Here is a 25,516-nt window from a genome sequence, read left to right as displayed (position 1 = left end):
AGGAGAAACAAATGGTATAATATTTGTAAAGTGCCTGGAACATAGTAGGTGCTAGTTTTTGCGATTGGGGAAGAGGTGGAGCAAATACAACAAATCAGGGCTTGAGTTTTTGTGTTGATGATTGTCAATATTTAAGTGATTAAGAAAATGTTAACAATGAAAATTAAACTTAAAATTGTCATGCATAGATTTTCATTTTAAAGATCCAGCTGTTAAAAGTTTTATTTTTTGGAGGAGGGAAGGCAGGAAATTGGGGTTGACTTGCCCGACATCACACAGCTCATAAGTATGTCAAGTGTCTGAGGTCCGATTTGAACTCAAGTCCTCCTGACTCCAAGGCCGGTGTTCTAGCACCTAGCTCCCCCTAGCTGTTAAATGTTTACCAGCACATTACTGGTATGGAGAAGTTCAGAGGACAGTCTTCCACCCTTACCTTAGGTGCAATATAGTTGTGCCAGGCAAATCCTAAAGAGAATTGAAAGGAGGACAAATCACATAGGAGAATTCCTACCCCACCCCACTCACCCCCACCCCTCCAAGTCTTAAAATCACACCAGGTAATATCTAGGGTGAGTAGAGGAGATACAGAATAACAAAACAAGAACAACTAACATTTATGTAGTGAATTAAGGATTGCCAAGCACTTTGCAAATGTTACCTTACTTGATCTTGGCAACAACCCTCGGAGGTATGTGTTATTTTTATGCTGCACTTTACAGAAGAGGAAACTAAAGCAGACAGAGGTTAAATGGCTTGCCCGGGGTCACATAGCAAGTGTCGGAGGTTGGATTTGAACTCAGGTCTTCCTGACTTCAAGTCCAACACTCTATTCATTTACTCATCTAGATGCTTCCAGAAGACAGTTTGATCGATGAGGAATTCTTCTAGACAATTCCATGTCAGAGGGAGTGGGGGCAGAAGTGACAAGTGAAGGGCAAAATTGCTGGAGAGAGACAGGTTCGTTGTAATACAATCACACAGGAAAACCCTAGGAAAAGGAAGTGGGGTTTCAGAAGAGATACGGGCCACGATGGTCAGATGAGTCACATTTGCAATCCCAATGAGGAGGTAGAGAGGTGGGGAGTCAGCATGCAGGAAATGAGAGAGGGATGAGTGTCTGGTGATAAAAGATGGGTGAATAGAAGGAGAAGCAGCACCTTGTGGTGCTGTTGCTTTGGGTACCTATTGGGAGGAAATGAAGGTGGAGAAAGGGAAGGAGATACCCAGAGAAATGGTTCCCACTGGGCCAGAAGGAGGTGAGGATAGGCCCTAAGGAGGTATTCTTCATGGGATAGGGCCTATAGAAGATGGGAAAACAATGAAAGGCCTTCCTTAGAGAAAAGGCCTAAACACATATCCAGTGGAGTCAGGCATGAAGTGAACTTGGGAAACCCAGGAGACATGGCTGGAATTCTCTTTCTCTCCCTCTGTAGAACATAGAGTTAATTAAGTGTCAGTATAAAGCTGCCTCCCTTTCCACCAGAGACCTTAAAACTTAAAGTAGAAGTTAATGGAGGGAAGCATTCTCTCTCCTCCTTTCCCTCTTTTGGGGAATCTGGAGCCCTCATCTCTCATTATCCAACTACCCCGTATGCCATTATTTCTGTCCTAACCATCCCCCTTCCCTAACATACAACCATCCCAACCCAAACCACGGACCTATTTCTTCATCTGATAATGAAGTTGGGAAAAAAAAGACTGCCTCGAACAATTAAATGTTACTTGTTAAATGACCTTGAGTAAGTCAGTTACCCTAGGCTTCTCTGAATTTTAGTTCCCTTACCTGTAAAGTGAGGGGTTTGGATTAAATATTCCCTAAAGGAGTTCCAGCTCTAAGTTTATGATTTTAAGTGCTGGGAATTTCACAGAATACCCTACTACTAATGTTGACAACTTACCCCCAAGCAAAGCATCCTAAGTCACCCCAGCCAGGGAGGTCAAAAGTTGGCAGATTTGGTTGTAAGCCAAGAATCATCAGAGAGAGTGAGGCTGATGTTTTAACAAGGTGTGAAGGCAGGGCCCATTTTCAACATCCTACTTATGATCGCCTGGATTGCTCCCTTTCCTGAGACTACAGGAATTCAAAGTTCTCTCTCCAACTCTAGTATTCTACTATATTTTAACAATGAACCCATTAGTTGAAGAATCATAGGATGATAGAATGATAGCGATGGAGGAGACTTTAGGGACACTCTAATCCAAATCCTTAATCTTATGAGGATGAGGAAACAAAGGCCTAGAGAGGGGGGTGATGACCAAGGTAGCTCTTGTTTGTATAAGCCCTCTATTTCACCCAAGCTCATTATCTGGTAGAGAAATGGGGTCCTGCTAGATACCTGCCTGTTAGGGAAGGGGAGGGTTAGAACTGAGATACAGCATACCCCTCTTGAGATTTTCTTAGCAAAGATGGTCCTGGAAAAAACAGCAACAATATAACTTGGCTATGAGGGGTGAGGACTTCAGATCACTCCCAAAAGGGAGAATTTCAGAAGAAAGAATGCTTCTTTCCATTTACTTCTGATTTGGGCTTCAGGGTGTCTAATGGAAAGAGTGACAGCTCTCTACTAGTACTAGTTATCTCTGTGTTCTACAGAAGAAAAGGAATGCCAACCATGTTCCTGGAGATTCCCAAGCCAGTCCCATGATGGGTTTGGCTAGATAAGTATTCAGCCAATTTCTCCAGTGAACAATCCAAGGAGGACCATTTCTTTCCAGAAAGCAGAGGCTAGACAATGTTGTTGTAGACCTGGGCCTAGAACCTGGGCCTCCTGACACACAGTCCAAATCTCTTCCCCTACAGTAACCTCCTTCCACATGGATTGATAGACAAGCTTCCTGATTCCCCAGGTAAAGCCTCCTTCACTGTCAGTCCGTAAGGAAAAGCAACCTCTTAGTACACAACACTCATTTTCACATACCATGCCTTTATCCCACAATAAGGGGCCAGCTAGTAGAAAAATATGGGCAAAGTTTCTATTTACCATCTCTTCTGCACCCTTTTCTCTCTGTAATCTCCTTAAGCCCCCATTAGCACACAGAGTGGGAGGCCTGACCTCTTCTGGCACTTGGTGACTTGTATCCTGAAGACTCAAAACCTTTTCTCCACAAAGATTGTCCTCCCAGCCTGAATGCAAGTCACTATGTCTCTTCTCTCAAGGGCATTTAAAGTTTCCACCTGTGTTAGATTATAGTTCTGGCCTCCTGAAAAGAGTACCAATGAGCAGACAAACAAGTGGGGAAGAAAGGTAATTAACAGATCATAGATTTTGAGCTGGAAGGACCCTTAGTGATCATCTAGTTCAACCCTTGCATTTTGCAAACCAAGAAACTGAGGTCCAGACATTCTATTCTAGCCCCTGTGGACATTATCCAGGTTTATCATTCACCACTAAGATGCCCATCCACTGTTCCCTGGGGATGAAGTCATCACTGTAGTTCAAGGCCAGCCTTTGGCAAAACTATGAAGTAGGTAAAGAGCAAGAATCAAGGTTAGAAGTACCAGGAAATGAGGTTGGAAAACCACTAGGAAGGGAGTCAAGAAAATCATTTCTACCCATCCTCCTCATAAAAAAAATCCACCCAATTCTACCTCTTGAACTGTTTGGATGGTTTTTTTTTTTCCTTCCCAGGTATGACCGGCTAATTTCATAAGCTCTCAGTGTTATTTCAGAGGCAATGAGAAGTTGTCTACACATAGGAATTTTGACCCCAACCTCCCCAAAAAGAAGGCATCTTGGAGGAGACTGAACCTGAGGTTACAATATGAAATAATCCTAGAACTTTGAAATGTAAAATCTACCTTTGATCCACAACAAGCTCTGAAGGACTGACATGTCACACAGCAATTTATCCAGGCAGAAAAGAATAGATGGGCCTTTGCATTCTTTTAAGTCTTCATCATATTTGTCATTTCCATCAGACGTCATAGAATCAAAGGTCTTAGAGCTGTGAAGGGACTCAAGATATCCTCAGGTCCAACTTAGTTCCCCATTCTACCTTCAGGAAGATAAAGTTTTTTCCCCATTGAACAAATAAGACCCAAGCAGTAATACTTCATGGATGCTGGTTTTAAAATGACTCCATTATATAATTCTATTCATATGAATGTACACTTCTGTGCATAATGTGAGAAGCAGAAAAGGTTTGTTCTGGGCTTGGAGTGAGGAAGACCTGCATTCAAATGCTATCTCTGATATCATTATTCTGTGCCACTTTGGACAAGTAATTTTTGTTTCCTCTCTTGTAAAATGCGAATAGCATTTGCCACACAGATTTGTTTTAAGGATCAGATGGAAACATGCATGGAAAGCTTTTTGCAAACCTTAAAATGTTATATAACATTAGCTATATTTATTACTATTATCATTATCATTAATTATACCGACTTAAATGCTTCAGGGACTATGACTTTATTAGTGTGGATGGTTCCTCTCCTGATGCAGACTTCAATCCCTCTAAGCTGGACAGTGTCCAGAAGAGAGCACCCAAGATAGAGAAGGACTTCTGGCTCATACCATACAAGAATAATTTAAAGGAAATAGGGGTGTATGGCCTTGTGATGTTTAAAAAGTTTGAGAGACAGAGGTTCTGGTAATTAATCATTTTATTAATAAAGGGGTCAGTGACAGTCTTGAATGCCAAAGACAAAACATGGCTGTGGGCTCACAGTTTATACGTCATTGGAAAAGTGGGTGTTCTCGAGGGTGACAAACAACTTTGATTCATCAACAATTAATGAGAGAATGAATATTATAATAAGAGGTGGGTTTATTCTAATGAGGGTCTTGTGTAAGTGACACTGAGTACCTAAATCTTGGTCAAGAAGACTTATCCATTTCCCTATCACCCTCTGACAAAAGGGAGGAGCCACATTTCCAAGACCTGTCTGAGTAAACACAATGATCAGGAATCCACCCATTCACCTAACTTAGAATTTATTTACTGTCTCTGATTAGATCTTAGCTTTCCTGGCTGGGTAAATCTTTCAGCAAGATTTCCCACACAGCTTGATTTCTGGATGAGAAAGCAAAAAAGGGTAAAAACCTTTCTCCCTAATTCAATAATTAGTTACTAAACAAAAATATAGCAGCTCTTTTTGTGGTGGCAAAAAATTGGAAATCAAGGGGATGCCCATCAATTGGGGAATGGCTAAACAAGTTGTGGTATATGAATGTAATGGAATACTATTGTGCTGTAAGAAATGAGGAACAGATGGACTTCATTATAACTTGGAATGACCTATGTGAACTGATGCTAAAGGAGGGCAGCAGAACCAGGAGATCATTATACATGATTACAGACACATGGTATCTGTAAGGACTAACTTTGATAGACTTGACTCATCAATTCAAGGTTCAAAGACAGCTCCAAAAGACTCATGATGGAAAAAGCTATGTACATCCAGAAAAAGAATTATGGAATCTGAATGCAGATTGAGGCAAGCGTTTTGCTCTCTTTTTTTTCCTTCTTTTTTGGCTTCATTTCTTCTTTGTCATGATTCATCCCATTGGTTATAATTCTTCCTTACACCTGGACTATCATGTAAATAAGTTCAGTGTGAAGGTATATGTAGAACCTACATTGTATTACATGCTGTCCTGGGAGGAGGGGGGAGGAGAAGGAGGGAGAGAAAATTTGGAACCCAAAACTTTGTGGAACTGAGTGATGTAGATGAAAAATAAAAAATAAATTTATAAAAAAGAAAGAAAAAGAAAAAAGACACTAGAATAATTAGTTACTAAATACAGGAGAGAAATATTCATTTCTCTCAGACTGGAGAAAATAGTGAAGGAGCTCATGACAACTATTTTAAAATACTTAAAGGCCTCTGATTTGAAAGAGAGATTCTATTTACCCATCCCAGTTATAGAGGACAGAACTAGTAGCAATAAGTGAAAGTTGCAAAAGGATAAATTTATACTTACTATAAGAAAAAGACTCATAAATATTAGGTCTGAGCAAAAGTGGAATGAGTTGCCTCTAAACTAGGTGGACTTCCTCTTATCAGAGGTCTCCAAGGAAAAGCTGGATGATCTCTTAATTGGTTACTATAGTAAGCACTCTTTTTCTGGTATAGATCACCACACATATCCCCTCCAACTTTGAAATCTGTGTGAGTCCGATGAGGTAGTAGATAGTCTCCAAGAGAGGCACTCAAGGGGGATAAAAACATTAATCCTCTAGCAGCCAATATGACAACAAGCCTCTTTAACCTTGGTCACAATGGGGCATTGGACTTTAGTGAATGGTACATATGTACATACAAACATATGTCCATATGCATGTGCTCAATCCTAAAACCCTATGATCTCAGCAATTTATATATTCCTTCTAGTCATGCAAATCCATTTACACCTGCCCATCCTGTGTTATTCTTGTTCATATCTTCCTCAAATTTCCAGATGGGGTCCACCCAATATGCCAGGGGCCTTCCTCAATTTCTCCTGATATCTCAAGGATACTAGTGAAGCACCTAAGGCTTCCCCAAACTCTGGTGATATGAACAATGCATTTTCCTTTTCAATAACATATTTCCCTAGTGGCATCCCTTACTTCATCTTGTCTTCAAAGTTCCTTATTTTGTTATATGCTACAGCCTACTCATAGTCACTCTACCCCTTTTCCTTACCCTCTGTGTGACACTCATTCTTCAGAGACAGTAATGTTCTGTGACTATAATTATATATGTATATATTCAAATACATATTATATACATATATATGTATGTATATACACAAATATATGCATATATGTGGACAGATTCCATCTGCCTTGACCCCTTATTATTGATGGAGATCATTAGTGGGTCTTCAAGACTATACCACCTGAGAAAAAGCTTTAGTTAGTGTTACCAAAGTAGAAAGGCTTTGACTATGAGCCCAGGAAGGGGCTTTGCTGGACCATAATCCAAATCCTGCCTTCTTAGAGTGTCTAAACCTGACCTTCCTCCAAAGCACCCTATTTCTGTTGAGGGCATCATCATCCTTTCATTTGTCCACATATCAACCTGAGCCATCCTTGGCTTTTCATTTTCTCTCACCCTATCCCACCTTCCATGCCCCATCTAGTCACTCATAAAGCCTTGTTAATTCTGCTTCCGCAACATATCTCAGTCATTCCTTTCTCTCCACTTAAAATCGATACTCCCCTAATTCTGGCCATTATTACCTCTCACCTCAACTATTAGGATAGCCTCCTAATTGGTCTCCCCACTTCCAGCCTCTTTTCTTTCCCATTAGAGCTCCACACAATATCCAAAATAATCTTCGTAACTCATAGGTCTGACCCTGTTAATCCCCTGCTCATGTCTTCAGTGGGTTCCTATCATCTCTAAGATAAAATCTCCTTGTTTGTCATTTAAAATCATTAGCAATCTGATTCCAGCCTAACTTTTCAGATTTATTTTACAGTATTCCCTTTCATGGATTCTATTTCCAGTCAAACTGGCCTGCTCCCTGTTCCCCAAATAACATTTGATCTCCTGTTACCATTCCTTTACATTGGTTGTACTGCATGTCTCAAAAACACTCCCCTTTTTCTTCACATCTTAGAATTCCTTGCTCCCTTCAAGTCTCAGCCCATATGCTACCTGCTACAGGAAGCTTTCTCTAATCCCCCTAGCATTTCCAGCTCTTCCTCCTCTTCAAATTACTGGGCATTTCCCTATCTGCCCACTATATCTACCCTCCAGCCCCCAGGATAGTGTAATCTTCTTGAAGGCTGGGACGGTTTCTCATTTTTATCTTTAAAACCCAAGCCCTTAGTACAGTGACTGGTAGGAACTTAATAAAAGCTTATTTAATTTAAATGAATTGAATCATGTATACCTATCATCTGAAAACCAATTTTGCTAAATTCCAAAAAGCTCAACACTAGAGACAAGGCCATCAGCTAATAATTTTTTGGCCACAGACGTTTTATCAGTCTATGATGGTGGAAGGAGCACCCACACATGAACTAACAGATGTTTTGAACTATTAGATGATGTAGAAATTAAAGTTACTAACTAGCATTATATAATCCCACGTCAACATAAATTATTTTCACCATTGAATATGTTTGCTTATCTGTCATTCATACCCTCTGTCTAGGGCTAGGCACCCTCTGAGATATGGCACAGAGAATCTTCCCTTTTCCCTCTATGTGAGGTTCCCCATGCCAATAATAACCCAATTCCTCCAGAATGACATGTGCTAAAAGTGTCTCTCCCTGTTTAGGGAGTTGGCATTGCAACTAGCTGGGAAACTCTACCAATTATTTGGGCGGGATGACAGTTGAGTCAGAGGACCTGGGTATGAATCCTTTCCCTGCCACTCTGACAAATCACTTCACCTCTCTAGGACTCAGTTTTCTACTTTGTAAAATGAGGAGGATGAGTATATTAAATGATCTTCAAGAGCTCTTGCACGTCTGTCTTATATGTCTGTGAGTCTAGAATTTCCCAGGGAAGGTATTCCCTCAACTTCCTTTATTTGTTACTCTTCAGGTCTCTGCCTTCTCCACCTGTCAGACCAGGATTAAACTCTTTGCCAATCTTTGCCTCCCAGGACAACCACAAGCAGCAACCTGTTTGAGGGCTTGGAGCGCCTTTGGTAGGGAGACCACAGTTAATCAGTCCTATGATCTGATTCTCATTATTCATGATTGACTAAGTGCTGACAGAACAACTTGGCCTCCTCCAGGTTCAAGAGGAGACCCAACCTCTGCCCTAGGGGCTGACAATCTGCACTACAAGATGAAATCTGATTCAAAATACAGCACACAATTAGGAGTTCTCTGGTGATCTCCTTCTTCTCACATGCTACTAAGAAACACATTGAGGTATTGGAAAGAACAGTCAAGGTATCAGCCATGAACCAGCACTCAAGAATTATTATTATTATTATTATTATTATTATTATTATTATCATTACATATGTATGATTATTGCTATTACTAATAATAGCCAGAATTTATAGAGTGATTTGAGCTTTTCAAAGTACTTTTCATAAATCATTTTATTCAATTCAACAAACATTTATTAAACACCTACTATAGTCAAGGCACTAGGAGTTGGGGACACAATGACAAATAGGAAACAGCAAACCAGTCCTTGCCTTCCAGGAATTTAATTGCTTTTAGAGGCATACCATGTATACACAGAGAAGTAAATATGAAGCATATACAATGCAGCATAAAGTGAGAAAGGAGAAAGATAATCACTAGGGAAAGGACTCTTGCAATGCAGAGGCAGCCTACCTCTGTCTTAAAAGCAGGGATTTCAAGAGACAAAAGTACTCTGCATTCCATGCATGGGGGACTATTTGTGCAAATCTGTAGACGTGGAAGATAAAATGTCCTCCCTTGGGGACAACACATGGGCTAGTTTGACTGGGATGGCAGGTGTGTCAAGAGGAATAATATGAAATACGACTAGAAAGAAACATGGCATCCAGATTATGGAGGACCTTAACTTCCAGGGTAAGGATTTTGCATTCCATCCTACAAGAGATGTAGTAGGGAACCAACGATGATTCTTTGAGGTCATGGGAACTCATAATAGATAGAAAACTGTTCATTGAAAGGTTATTTTCCATGTCTAAATTATTTCTCCCATAAGCAGGATAGCTTTGAAAGTTATATTTTCAATTTATTACGTACTTAAAAAGAAAAGAAAGCTAACAGAGTCATGGTTTCAGGTACAAACCTCACTATTCTAAAGTATAGTGTATATGAATAATGTTCATTTTATTTAATGTTTACTAAGTTCAGAATGTTTTTAAATAGGAAAAAATAAGTTATTTCTCCCCAACAAGACCATCATTTCCCTGAGGGTAGGAATTATGTCTTCTACCTCTTTTATTTCTCTGACACTTAACTCCTAGTACCTATGTCTGGGCACACAGTATGCTCTTAATAAATATTTTTAAAATTGACTGAATTGAATTTTGAGGACAGTTGCCCCCATTCTTCATTTTACACTTGTAAGCACTGCCTTAGATAGGATTCTTACTACTCAGAAAATAGTTGATACCAAGAGGACTTAGCAATGCCATCTCCTGGTTAGTGTTGGACAAATCATCATCTGGTTTCATGCTAGAAATTCCCAATTTCTGATCATTCTAAACACAGGACACAGGATTTACCCAAAGGAAAGATTGCTCTTGAAATGCCCTTTGGAATGTTATAGTGGTCCTTTTATTCTCAACACACACAAAATTTAAATAGTTACTATTTTTAAAAAGTAGAGAATGAAGCCCTTCTATTCCCCTAGAACCAATCACTAATATTTGCACATCTTTGGCATCTTTTGTTTTTTAACAGATCTTTATTAGTATCTGTTGTTTTCACATCAACTGCATTTTGCTATGTATCCTGTATGTATTTCCCTTCCTAGAGAGCCATCACTTAAAACGAGGTGTTTTCAAAAGATGATTAAAAGAAAAAAAATTCAGTAAAACTAATTAGCACATCAAAAAAAAAAGACACCATATGCAATGTTCCACACCCTGACCAGGGATGGGGAACCTGAGCCTCGAGGCCACATGCGGCCCTCTGGGTCCTCAAGTGAGGCCCTTTGATTGAATCCAAAGTCAAAGGGCAGCACTTGAGGACCAAGAGGGCCATGTGTGGCCTCGAGGCTGTAGGTTCCCCACCCCTGTAACCCTCACCTCTTCAAAGGATCGAGAGAGATGTCTTTTCATATCTGTTCTTTGGGGCCAAGCTTGTTCTTTATAATTTTTCCACATTCAGTTTTCACTGTTTTGTGGTCATTATTCTTTCCATTTACGTTGTCGTAGTTATTTTGCATATTGTTTTTCTGGCTCTCTTTACTTCACTTTGTGTCAGTTTAGATGTCTTTCTGTGCCTTTCTACATTCATCATGGTCATTCATCATTTCTTACAATATAGTGATATGACATTACATTCATGTGCCACAGTTTTTTTAGTCATTCTCCAATTGATGGGCATGTGCTTTGTTTTTGATTTTCTTTGTAAAATGTGCAATTTTATCCTTTTGAAGAAGTATAATAATCATCATTACTTGAGATGCCATTAGTCGATTAGAGCTCATAACCTACAACAAACAGTTATGATGTACACAAGCAGGTAGAAGTCCTGACAGACATTTAACCAAAACTCAAATAAGATCATGGAATGTGCGAGTGGGAAGAAATTTTAGAAATTATCCAGTCTAATCCTATCATTTTGAGATTAAGAAAACTGGGGCCCTGAAAGATGAAGTGACTTGTCCAAAGTCACACAAGCCAATGACAAAGCAAAGCTAGAACCCAGATCTCCATTCCTAGTCCTGTGCTTTTCCCACTACACCATATACTTTCCTTAGATATGGCTATGTAGTTGCACTGTGCACAAAGAATAGTGGCAAATATTAACATTAGCCAGTTAGTTTTGACATCAACAACCTTCAGGGAATAAAATCTATCTAGTAAGCGAGCAAATAAGTATTTTTAGCTAACTAATGCCAATATCAACTGTGATAATAAATAAATTTGAGACGCAAAATTTGGGATAATTGTACTGGGGTGGTTTGATGTTGTGGAAAGCTTGTTGTAATTGGAGTCAGGGGACCTAGGTTAGAACCAAGTCACTGCTGTTTGCTATATATTTGACCCACTTAACCTCTTCAGGTTTCAGTTTCTTCATCTGTAAAATGAAGGGGCTGTACTAGATGACTATAAAGTTACTTACAACTTATGACTTACAACACTGAAACTTAAAATCTGGTATTTAGATTTGCAAATTTAACGCTCAAAAGGGGCCATAACCCTTTCTAATTAAAAATCCAAAATTATAGAACCTTCTATCATGTATTGAGGCTGTTTTGTTCCCTTCCTATACAAAGTCCTATTCTGATGTGTCATCATGGCTTGGAGGTGACCCTGCTTTCCTAAAGGCTATGCCCATCAAAGTGTAAGATCTGATAGGTTCTACTATGCTTTAAAGGACTGTCAGCAGGTGACTGCAGTGCTCCTATGACCAACCTTGCTAACTACAGAGAAGTATATTACCAGTAGACAGGTCATCTGGTAATGAATATTTTGAGGCATGGCAACCCATGAAACAGACAAAATTTTAATGACTCTCAGGCTTACGTAGCCTCCTTACACTTCTTCAGTGATGGTGGCAGTGGTGGGAAGGAGGACAGAAGGTGCTAAGGATCATAGATTTTAGAAAATCAATAGTCTTTAGTATGAGTACTGGTATTCTAAATGTGAACTCCTCCAATAATGACCAAGTTAGGGTATTTGAATCATATCGATGTTGACATTCTTGCTGTAAACCAAATCAAATAAAAGAAGGAAATTGCAGCTAGATAAAAGTACTCCTTGGAGAGGCAAAGAAAGAGTTGGTGAAGTAAGTTTTATTGTATGCTCAATGACAATAAGAAGTATTATTTTAATGAGTATTTAGTCATGATACATTACAGCACTAGTGATAAGTTGCGAAAAGAGCACCATGAAAATAACAACAACTTATGCACCAATATCTGTGGAAAAGACAGAGAAATAGAGAAATTCTAGAAAATATTGATAAGTACTCCAAATTAAATCAACATGCATGCTGATGCTTGGTGATTCTGATGCAAAGGTGAGAAAAGATTAGGATAGGGAGAAATAAATATATAGAAAATCATGACTCAGGAAGAAGGAATGAGAGACCCAAAACTTGTAGATTATATGGAAGCCTTATGTCTCATTATTATGAACATTTTCTTTCAGCAAAAGATTGGTAGGCACTGGAGCATTTGGCACATGTAGCAAAAAATGCCATAAAGATATCACAAAGAATGAAAGAGCTTAATAGCCAGGACAAGACTTATTGTTGAAGTGGAAGCTATACCTGATTGTAACAACAATGTTGCTTGCTGCTACTGTGGCTGTGTAAAACCAACAACATTAGCACAGAGGAGGGCTGCCAGCACAGGTTCTTTGATCTGCTTTTTTAAGGAGAGCAACTTTAAGGGGCTAACAATCTCACTTTAATCAAACATACATATATCATTCACTTAGTTCAGGAGGAGAAAGCCAGCACCCTGAACTTCAGAGCAAATACAAACAGAAATTGCAAACAGAAAATATCAACAGATCAAATAACACAAACCAGTAGACAGGCTTCTAGCTTTCTGTCCAACATTTCAGTACATAGTAACCAAGAAGCACCAACATCTGGGTTTTCAAGCCAAGGGGCTCTTAACAATGGCTACCCAGAGTCTCTAACACTCTTCCAACAACTCTTCCAATGAGTGAGCCCCAAACAAAACTCTAACCTCTGAGTTTGTATATCATTTTCAGGGTCAAAGGGCATCACAACCATGTGACTCGAAACTATGTAAACTAGGCTTTCTTGTTTCTTAAGCAGGTCAAAGATTTTTGATTCAATCAAAGAAACAAAAGACAACAAAAAGTCCACTTTGCTTGCCATTACATTTGAAAGCCAAGATTCATCAAAAGTACTTGATTACCTTAGCATTCTAAAAGAGAAAACAAAAAAGTCCCACCTTGATTACCATTACACTGACTGAGCTGTCTATGTTAGTTAGACCTATGTTAGTCTATGCTAGTTAGATCACTAACTTGGCAGAGCTAAGATGAGAATTAATTAAAAAAAAAACAAGGAAGAATAATAATGAACAAATATATGGTGTATCAAGTCAACAAGAATTTATTAAGCACTTGGTACGTGCCAGGCATTGTGCTAAATGATGAGAATACAAATAAAAAGCAGAAAAACAGTCCTTGCTCTCAAGTAGATTACATTCTAATGGTGGAGAAAAACTGTAAGTAACTAGGTATGTATAAAAGTTAATGGAAGAATAGAAGCTGGGGGCATCCAGCAAAGGCCTCCTGGAGAAGGTGGGATTAGAGTTGAAATCTGAAGGAAACCAGGAAGATTAAGAGGCAGATGTGAGGAGGGAGAACATTTTGTATATAGGGGGTAGCCAGTGTAAGGACATGGACAACAGGGAGACCAACCACTGAATTACCAAATGGAGAAAGATAGCTATCAAAAGCAATATCAGGTTGGAATATAATATCATTTGTAGAGCTGATGGACAATTATAAGCAATTTCTTCTAATAAATAGGGAGAAAGGTAAAAACCAGTTTAAAGAAAAATTGGCAAAATATCCAACTAAGCAAAGTCAGTAGCATTTAAGGTTAAAAACAGAAAGACAATGAACAGAAAAAAAATTGAAATGATTTTTCAAAATCATTTTAACAAACCATTTTCTCCCTCAAGGAGAATGGAACCACCAAAATTGGACCCTCATATCGTAGTCCTGGCTGTCTAGTAGCAATAATACTAAAGAGAACAATGCTGTTGCTCACTCATTTTAGTGGTGTCTGATTCTTCATTACCCTATTTTGGGTTTTCTTGGCAGATACTGGAATGGCTTGCCATTTTCTTCTCCAGCTTGTTTTACAGATGAGGAAACTGAGGCAAACAGGGTTAATTGACTTGTCCAGGGTCACAAAGCTAGTAAGTGTCTGAGGCCAGATTTGAATTCATGAAGATGAGCCTTCCTGATTTTAAGCCCAATGCTGTATGCACTGTACCAAAGAGAACAAAGATGGGGAAAATAGCAGAATTAGATTAAGTGTACATTGAGGAGATCCAAGATGGAGATAATGCAATTGTGAGGATGTTGAAAGACAAGTACCTGAAGGAAAGGAAGATACTAAAGGCACTGAAGAAAATCTCAGATTTTATTTAACGCCCCCTTAAAATGGCAACCAAAAGAGCATCAATAACTAGGGGCCTATTTTCCTGCTCTCCCATCTGTACAAAATCTTGGGGAAAGTCACCGATACCTAATCCATTGCATCTTCAATGAATTATTAGGTAACAAGTGGACCTTCACAAGTGACATTCGACAATGGAACATGTCTTTGCCCTTTCACAAGTAACTGGAAGATGGAGTGAATATAAGATCCCATAATGCTTATGGTTTGTTGATTCTGTTGTTTAGCCATTTTTCAGTTGTGTGAACTTTGTGAGACAGGCAATAAGGATTCATTGAAAGTCACTGAGAAGAGTGGCATAGTCTGAATTATGCATATGGAAGATAGGTCTGGTAGCAGTTGAAGGGAGTAGGAGTGGAAGAAGGAAATCTTGTTAGGAGACTATTCTAATAGTTCATAAAGGTCATAGGGAGAAGAATCAGAGATCTAGACCCAGAAGGGACCTTAGATGCCATCCAGACCAACTCCTTCATTTGGTAGATGAAGAAACTGAGGTCAGAAGCAGGAAATGAATTGCCCAAAATCACACAACTCAGAAGTAAGAGAGGCTGGAATGATGTCAAAAAAGAATCCAAATAAAGATGGTGGCCAAGAGAATAGAGAGGAGGGGGCACAGGAGATTGCCATGGTAAAATCAACAGAACTTATTAACTGATTGGATATGAGAGCTGATGGAAAGGGAAAGGTTGGAGGCAAGAACAAGTTTGAAACTGGAGACAGATTTAGTGTCAGTACCATACAGAAAAAGTAAAGTCATAAGGAGGAACCAATTTTAGCAGAGAGCCCAGTTTTGGGTCTCTTGGAGGCGTGTTGTAGGTGGGATGCCTCGCAGACAGTTGTAAAAGCAGTTCTGGATCTCAGAAGGTGGAATGGTTTGGCCATTATCGGCATAGTCCAAAGGTTAGAGAGTAAAGGAAATTATCAAAAGAGAAAATGTACGTGTATAAAGAGAGAAGAGGGCCAGAGAAATGACTTTGGAGAGAACCTACCTTTAGCACTGCTTTAAAAAAAAAAAGAGCAACCATCAAAGGCTATAGAGAATGAGTAGTTAAAGGCCGGGATAATGTCTGTGAAGCCGGGGGAGAGGTCATATTCAGAAGGCCTGGTCTGTCAAAAGTGTCAAATGGTACAGTAAGATTCGGGTTGATACCAAGAGTTAATAAAATCTAAAAGTTATTATGGAGAAGGAGGTAACTGGTAACTTTTTGGGAAGAAATTTCAGTAGAGTGCTGAGCATGGAAGCTGGATTGTTAAGGCTTGAGGAAACTGGTGGAGAAGTAAAAGCATAGGGTGTAGACTCACTCCCATTATCTTCAGGCAAAATAATTGAGGGAGAAAAATCACCATAAATTGCGAAATCCAGAGCTCAGGTGCCTCCCCACATTTTTATATTTAATTACTCCCTGATGAACTCATTTATGAATTTGATTTTTAATTTTTTTTCTTCCCACAGTCACACCTTCTGATAGAAATCTGCATGGGGAGGAAGGGCAAAAGAATTCATTCAAATGTTAAGAAATTGAAGTAGCTATGATAAGGGTGAAAACCAGTTAAAAAATTCATACCTGTGAAAGCCCATGGCTTGGGGATTGGACAGAATCCTTCTCCTTGTTATCATCATTAACATGTTTTTTTTCTTATGTGCCTTCTTCTATATTGTACTAGGGTAGTCGCTATGCAAAGAGAATTATGCAGACATGAATGAGTGAATGAATGAAAAAAGCATTTAGTAAGCCTTTATTATGTGTCAGGCACTGTGATAAGCACTGAGGATACAAATATAAAAAGGCAATACAGTGCTGGCCCTCAAGAAGCTTATATTCTAAAGGAGAAAGACAACAAATAAAGAGAAATGGTGGTCAGGGAGTGTTTTGGTCAGGAAAGCTAGAGCTATGATAAGGTAATTGATGAGAACTTTCCAGAAATGATCGTGTTGATTTCATTACTACTCCCTGAACTAGAGGTAGCAAGGGGAATACACACATATGTTGGTTTAGCATGAAGATAGCTGGGTTTGGAATGGACTAGATGTGGCAGGCTCTCAGTAATCAGAAGCCGAGGGCCCCAAGGGAGAAGCCAGCATTCCAAGCGGAAGGTTGGAGCTTGAAGACAGAAGGTATGGCAATGAAGATGGCTAGCGAGCAGCGTGGTGGTTCTGGATCTGGCCTAGAGATAGACAGTGCTTACCAATCCAGGGCAGAAGCTAGAGTGCCCATTTAGAAGCTGAGAAACAGGAATATGGCATGAAGACTGTCAGGCTCTTTCCATCTAGAAACTTACAGTTTAAGACTTGACACAAATGTCTGTGTAGAAAAGAGTTCATTCCAGACACAAACTAAGAATGGAAAAAATACAAGCAAGAAGTCCAAACACCCCATTCCATAGTAAAGTCAGAGGCAGGTACATGTAGTGAGGAAATCCAGGGTTAGGGAAAGGGTATAGAGGAGGGTGTTATTGGAAAGGATGACAAACGTAGAGTAGCTGGGAGTGTTTCCAGTCTTGGCAAAGTGGAACTAAAGGATTTCACAATCCCTAGGGTTATTTGAGAAGTTTTCTTTGGAAAAATACCCTGCAGCCTCTGGTTCCCTATAAATGGAAACTAGGATCTGTCAGCAGGAGATGCTGTGTTTCTTGCCAATCCCAAGGAAGACCTTGGGAGAGAAGTAAAGCATGCTTATGAATTCCAGGTAAAGAAAGAGTTAAATGCAGGTTATATAGAGATAAGAGACACAGAAAGACATATACATATATGTACATATATATACACACATATAAACATAGGTACATACATATACATGCACATATATATACATACACACATATGCACACACACATGTGTGTGTATAGAGAGAGAAAGTAAGAGGCAATTTGAGGAGAAATCAAGATGGTTTGGGGTGTCTTTCTTATTGGAGAAAGTGGAATTATTTGGGGATTTCTTTTGGTTAGAGGAATAAGTAAGTGCATGCTTTGGGTATTGTGGAAGTTTATGAAGGTAGGCTGGTGTGGAAGTGGGATGCCTGATAAAAACATCCATAAAGATAACCACTGCATCCCTTCTCATATTCTACAGGCAGACAATATTTACATCTCTGCCAAGCTTGGCTTTACTGGTTTACATAAACCCATAAACCAGTTCGATGTTCTGCCGTTTGGTAAATCAGTCTTTCTCAGGTATAAACAATTTGAGGGGGGATAATAGTAATAACAGCTAGCATTTAGATAGCACTTTAAAGTTTACGAAGCGCTTTCCATATGTAGATTTATTTGATCTTCATATTAACTCTGTAAGATAGATGTTATTCCCAAAGAAAACTTTGGGAGAGAAGTAGAGCAAGCTTATGGATTCCAGAAAGCAGAAGGGCTAATTCCAGGATATAAAGAGAGGAAAGAGAGAGACAGAGGGAGAGAGAGAGAGAGAGAGAGAAAGAGAGAGACAGAGAGACAGAGATAGAGACGGACAGACAGAGACAGAGAGAGAGACAGAGAGACAGAGACAGAGATGGACAGACAGAGACAGAGAGAGACAGAAAGAATAAGAGGTGATTTGGGGAGACCTAGAGAAATTAAATGATTTGGCCAGCTAGTAAGTATCTGAGGCAGGATATGAACTCAGGTTTTCCTGATTCCAAGTCTTGCTCTCTAGCCACTGAGCTACAGAACTGCCAATGATAATGGGCATAGGCATTCTGATTTTCTTTGCAAGCCTAATGTTGACAGGTCAAATTCTGACTGGGGGTCAAGGGGTGGTTTTAATTAACTGCTTAACTCTGTGGGCTAGAGTTCATAGCTAATAATGCCAAGGTCTTCTTCCAGTGGGCCAGTTAGTATTATTTGTTCCATGGCTGAAGACAGTGGTGGCATTTGATAGCTGCTGAAAGAGGATGAATACCTTCTGTAATTCAAATTGACAAGGAACCATCTTGCTAAACCCTGTGGGGGTCACAGAGAAGTATGAGATGTTACAGTCCTTTTCCACAGAGAGCTGGAGAGACGAGACTATACATACGAAACAGTTCACTGACAATTCAACTCAACAAACATTTACTTAGTACCTATATTCAAGATGAGTCCAGAAGAGATGGCCTCCAAACATGCCCGTTGTAGGTGGTAGTGTGTTGATTGCATCATAGAATCACAGATCTAAATCACAGAGCTAGAGAAGAAAGGAACCCTGGAAGCCTTCTAGTCTAACTCCATCATTTTACAGATAAGGAAACCGAATCCCCTAGAGGTGAAGTTGACTTACCCGTGGTCACATAGATAGTGAGGGGGCAAAGTTGGGATTTGAACCCATATTCCTTGACTCCCAATCCAGTTTTATTTACTGCTGTTCATCAAAGCCACAAACATGGCAGACTCTTAAATCAGAGACTTTGAAATCTGTCGAAAGTATTCAGCCTAACCTGTCTACATGAGAAAAACCAAGTAGATGAAGAATACCTATCATCTAAAACAATGATGTCAAACTCAAATAGAACCATCCCTATGGTCTCATATTGATTCAGAAAACCACAAATTAACATTATCTATGTTATATTATCTTTTTGTTTATTTTATTAAACATTTCCCAATTATATTTTAATCTGGTTCAGGCCATATTTAGTTTTTCAGGCTACAGTTTTGATACCTCAGGTCTAGAGGTTGTATGTTGTATGCATAACACATAGAGTTGGTCCATCAGTACCAGTCTTGGACAGATGCTGTAATCAAATAATGATATGGGTCTACAATTTAATAGGAAGAGGGCAGTCTTTATTGCCTTTGAAAAAAACAATTTTGATGAACACAAGCTTCTCCCTAGAACAAAGTTTCTGACTTCATAACTTTATAATTTTTAAAAATTTGTTTATACAGCTAAAATGTGTATCAAGTTTCAACTTTCTAACACCAATATACTCTCAGTGATACTATATGGCTGAAAGTCAAGGAACACCACAGTCTTTGAAGAATTAAAATTATTGGGGACTGGGGGGATTTCTCATTCCTGCCTGTCTGTGTTCAAACAAGGAGGCATGGGGCAGAGCCAAGATGATGGAATAGAAGCAGAAACCCAGATAAACTCAACATTCCCCTCCAAACAACTTTAAAATAATGGATCAAATCAAATTCTGGTGTGGCATAGCCACCAAAAGGTTAGAGTGAAAATTTTTTCCAACCCAAGACAACTTAGGAGGTCCACAGGGTGAGGGACATCCCAGAGTGCACACCATGGCAACATGAGTGGTGGACCCTTGGAGGCAGCAACAGTGTCAGCAGCAGCTTCAGGAGCTCCTAACCCAGATCAGACAATTGATCAGAAAGAGATAACAGGGAATCCCTTTGTTGGCACTGGGCACAGGACCTGGCACTGCTTGGCAACCCCATTACCCATATTAAAATTTGGGTCACAGTGACAAGGCAAAGCGGAGTGCTATGGTTGGTGACAAGAGAGCAGAAGCCCTGGTTGCAGTTCCAGGGTAGAGAGGAGAACTAGCACTTGTGGTTGCAGAGGTGCAGGGGACCTGGTCACAATTTCAGGGCTAAGAACAGTATTAGCTCTTGTGGCTGAAGAGGAACAAGGACCATTTCTAGGTGAAGACAAGAGCACAGATCCAGAGAACAGTGACCACACTTCTTCTCAGATCACATCTTGGAAGCACAGAAAACTTACAGACCCCTATGTAAAGTTAATGGAACAGGAAGATCTTTCCAGTCCATTAACAGGCCTATGTGCCCAGCTATGATACATCCTGAGTCACATAGAGCCCATTGGGAGAGGGACTTGTCTAAGGAGGAGCTTTCTTAGGGGGAGGCTTGCTTGTAGGAAGTCTGTCACACCTTTTGGTACTAAGCTAATTAGGCACTGAGTCAGGAGGGTTGTGATGCCTTCTGGCCCTGAACCTATTAGCTAAAAGTATATATATATGTGTGCGTATATATATACACACATACATACATATATATACACACACATACATACATACATATATATACATATATATGTATATATATACATATATGTGTATATGTATATATATACATATATATATGTATATGTATATATATATATTCTGAGGTGAGATTTTGCTTTAGGGTTTCACTTATGAGAAGGACCTTGTGATTCCCTGGACGGGACTCTGAATAGCCATTTTGTTAACAGCCCCCTGTGGCCAGAGTGGCCTTTGTTTTCCTTGAGTGACTCAGCTTACCTCATTGAGCCCTGCTGGTTACTGCTGCTTCTCTTCCAGGAAGCAGAGAACTTCCTATGTGATGAGTCATGGGGGCTGGCTGAGGGGAGGTGTTAACTCCAGAGCCACGCCCTATTGGGTGTTAACTTGGTCTACGCTAGGGGGAGGGGCCAACTCAAGAACCAATCGGCCCTGGTCATTCAGGTGGCGCTTGATGATGTCAAAAACTCTATAAGAGGGGAGAGGACAGCTTAAAGACCCCTTTTTCCTTTTCTGGTTGGAGCCAGAGATGCCTACAGCCGAAGCTGAGCTGCCAGTAGCAGAGCTGACCCACGTGGAGCCAGGAGTGCTGAGCAAGGACTGGAGGCCAGTGGGTAATCTTCTTACCTTAGAGGGGAAGCATGTATACGATTTTGCCTTATACCATCTTGCTTCTCTGTGGCCTCCTGGTTACTCTTGTGAGGCGGACTTATTGGGCCTGGAAGCTTTTGATCAAAATATCAAAATGGGGACGCTGGTTTGTGGGCCTGTTACTGTGGAGTGTAAATACATGCTTTAGTTCTCCTGCCTTCTGCCTAGAGAATTCCTTATATCCTGCGGTTCTGAATCTTTCAGGCACATATGAGATTCTCTTTGAAATCATAAATTCTGCCTTCCTAATATACCCCCCAACTACCAAAATGTCTGTGCTCCCTGGATACAGTGGTGTATGTAAAGTATATAGCAACATTGCTTTGATTCAGGCAGCTGGAGCCCTGTCTGTTGGTCTTTGTGCTAATTTCTCTGCTTGTATTTTCTCTGATCTTCAGGTTGCTGACCTTTTCCCTGCACTAGTGAATGTAATTAAAAGTAGGATTGTTAACCCCTTTTTGAGCAGTCTTTCCTAGAAAAACAAATCAAAGAACCTGTGCCAGCACACCATCCTGGGTATACTAGGTTCCTTGCTGTTACACCCTAGAACTAGCTCTAAAAACAACAGTGCAAAAAAACAAAAACCCTGAAGCTTGGGCCAGTGCCTCCCCACCTCCAAAGTAAGCAGACTCCAATCTTAATATGAAGTTAAAAGTCAAGAAATATGCTGGGGAAATGAGCAAACAACAAAAAAGGAATGTGACCATGAAAAGCTATTATAGTTATGGAGAAGATCAAGACACAAACTCAGAAGAAAACAACAGTGTGAAAACAGCTGCAAGGAAAACCTCAAGGGGAAAAAAAATGTAAATTGGACATAAGCTCAGAAAGAATTCCTGGAAGACCTAAACACAGAGATAAGAATGGTAGAGGAAAAAATGAGAAAAGAAATGAGAATGACACGAGAAAATTATGAAAAAAATTAACTGCTTTGTAAAAAAACACTGAAGAAAACAACACCTTAAAAAAAACAAAATTGACCAAATTGTGAAAAAGGCATAAAAAATAACTGAAAAGAATTCCTTAAAAATCAGAATTGATCAAATGTAAAAGTACAAAAGCTCACTAAAGAAAATAATTCCTTAAAAAATTAGATTTAGGTAACTGGAAGCTAATGATTCCATGAGATATCAAGAAAACAAATAAAATCGAAAGAATGAAAAAAAATTGAAGAAACTGTGAAATATCTTATAGGAAAAAACAATTGACCTGGAAAATAGATCAGAGAAATAATTTAAGAATCATTGTATTACCTGAACATCATGATGAAAAAAAGAGCCTAGATATCATATCTCAAGATATTATGAAGGAAAACTGTCCCAATATTTTAGAAGCAAATGATATGATAGAAATGGAAGGAATCCACCAATCACCTCCTGAAAGAGATCTCAAAATGAAAACTCCCAAGAATATTATAGCGAAATTCCAGAGCTCCCAGGTCAAGAAGAAAATACTGAAAGCAACCAAAAAGAAAAGATTCGAATGAGCCATGTTAAAAGAATAGAGGTCTTGGAATACAATAATCTGGAAGATGAAGGAACTAGGATTTCAAAAATAACCACTCAACAAAATTGAGTACAATCCTTCAGGGAAAAAAATGAATATTTAGAGAAATAGAGGACTTTCAAAGATTCCTGTTGAAAAGATCAAAGCTGAATAGAAAATGTGACATTCAAAAACTATACTCAAGAAGACTAAAAAAGTAAACATGAAAGAGAAATAGCAAGGGAATTAACAAGGATGAACTCTTTATATTCCTTTATGGGATGATGATATATGTTAACTCCTAAGAACTTTATCATTACTATGGTGGTTAGAAGAAGTCTACATAGAAGGCACAGGGATGAATTGATTATGTTAGGATGATCTCAAAAAAAATAGATGGGTGAGAAAGAGATATGCACTGGGTAGGTGTTGTTTGCCCTTGGTTCTCAAAGAGGACCATGACATCAGGAAAATGATGCCATGACTTGCAAGTGAATTGGATTTCAGTGAGCCAGTGCTGTGCAAAGTCACCAACCTCACTTTGTCCTCCAGAGCCATCTGGGTCCAAGGGCAAGATATAGACAGGATGACTTGAGATGGCCCCCTATGCACTGGGAGAAGGAGGAAGGAAGAAGAAGAATGGGGAAAATAATCTCACATTAAAAAGGTATGCAAGGAAATTTTTATAATGGAAGGCAAAATGAGGGTGGGGTGGGCAATGCTTAAACCTCACTCTCATCTGAACCAGTTCAAAGAGGGAAGAAAATAAATACACACACACACACACACACACACACAGGGTTTAGAAATTTTTCTTACCCAATGGAAGTTAAGAGGGGGTAAATAAGAAAGAAGACAAATCAAGGGAGGCAGTGGTCAGAAGCAAAACAGACTTTTCAGGAGGGATAGGGTAAAAAAAAAGAGAGAGAGAAGGATAATGGAAAAAAAATAGGAGGGGGGAAATACACAGTAATCAAGCTGTGAATGTGAGTGGGATGAGCTCACCCATAAAATAGAAATAGATAGCAGAATGGATTAGAAGTCAAAATTCAACAATATGTCATTTACAAGAAACACATTTGAAACGGAAAGGCAGGGACTGGAGCAGAATCTATCATGCTTTAGCTAAACAAAAACAAAAACAAAAAAACAGGGATGGTAATCATGATCTCAGACAAAGAAAAAGGAAGATAGACTGATCAATGATATGGCAATAAAATTGATGATCTAAGTGAAATTGATCAATATTTACAAAAATATAAATTGTCCGGATTAACAGAAGAGGAAATAGAATACTTAAATAACCCCATCTAAGAAAAAAAGAATTGAACAAGTTATAAATGAGCTCCCTAAGAAAAAATCCCAAGGACCAGACCACAGGTGAATTCTACCAAACATTTAAAGAACAATTAATTCCAATACTTACACATACTATTTGAAAAAATAGGTAAAACAGAATCCTTCAAAATCTTCTATGATATAAATACGGTTTTGATATCTAGACTGAGGAGAGCAAAAACAGAGAAGGAAAGCTATAGACAAATTTCCTCAACGAACATTGGTGAAAAATTTTGAATAAAATACTACTAAGGAGATTACAGCAATATATCAGAAAGATCATACACTATGACAAGGTGCGATTTATACCAGGAATGCAGTGATGGTACAATATTAGGAAAACTATCAGCACGATTGACCACATCAATAACAAAAACAACAAAAATTATATAATTATCTTAATAAAAGCAGAAAAAGTTTTTGACAGAACACCGCATCCATTTCTATTAAAAAAAAAACACTAGAAAGCATTGGAAAAAAATGGAGCTTTTGTTAAAATGATAAGTAGTATCTATCTAAAATCAAGAACAAGGCATTATTTGTAATGGGATAAACTGTATACCAATAACATCAGGTGTGAAGCAAGGATGTCCATTATAACTACTATCATTCAATATTGTACGAGAAATGCTAACTATAGTAATAACACAAGAAAAAGAAATTGAAGGAATAAGAATAGGCAATGAGGAAACAAAGCTATCACTCTTTGCCAATGATACAATGTTTTACTTAGAGAACTCAAGAATCAACTAAAAAACTAATCAAAATAATTAACAACTTTAACAAAGTTGCAGAATATAAAATAAACTCACATAAATCATCAGTATTTCTGTATATTACCAACAGTATATCTACTTGTTCCAAACAAAAAATGGAGAAATTCCATTTAAAATGACTGCAGACAATATAAAATATTTGGGAATCTACTTGCCAAGACAAACCTAGGGACTATATGAACACAATTACAAAACCCTTTTCACACAAATAAAAACAGATTTAAACAACTGTTTACAAACAAATTTAAACAATAAACAATATTAATTGCTCATGAGTAGGTAGAGCCAATATAATAAAAATAACAATTCCACCTAAATTAATTTACTTACTCAGCACCATGCCAATCAAATTACCAAAGAATTATTTCACAGGTCTAGAACAAATAATAACAAAATTCATCTCGAAAAAATAAAAGTTTAATTACATGAACTGATACTGAGTGAAGTGAGCAACAGCAACATTGCGTGATAATCAACTATGATAGATTTAGCTCTTCTCAGCAATACAATGATCCAAAACTGTTCCAAAAGACTCATGATGGGAAATGCTAACCACATTCAGAGAAAGAATGAGGACTGAGAAAAAGTCATTTG

Source organism: Trichosurus vulpecula, chromosome 2 (genome assembly GCF_011100635.1).
Source record: "Trichosurus vulpecula isolate mTriVul1 chromosome 2, mTriVul1.pri, whole genome shotgun sequence".
NCBI classification, from domain to species: domain Eukaryota; kingdom Metazoa; phylum Chordata; class Mammalia; order Diprotodontia; family Phalangeridae; genus Trichosurus; species Trichosurus vulpecula.
This window is presented reverse-complemented; position numbering follows the sequence as displayed.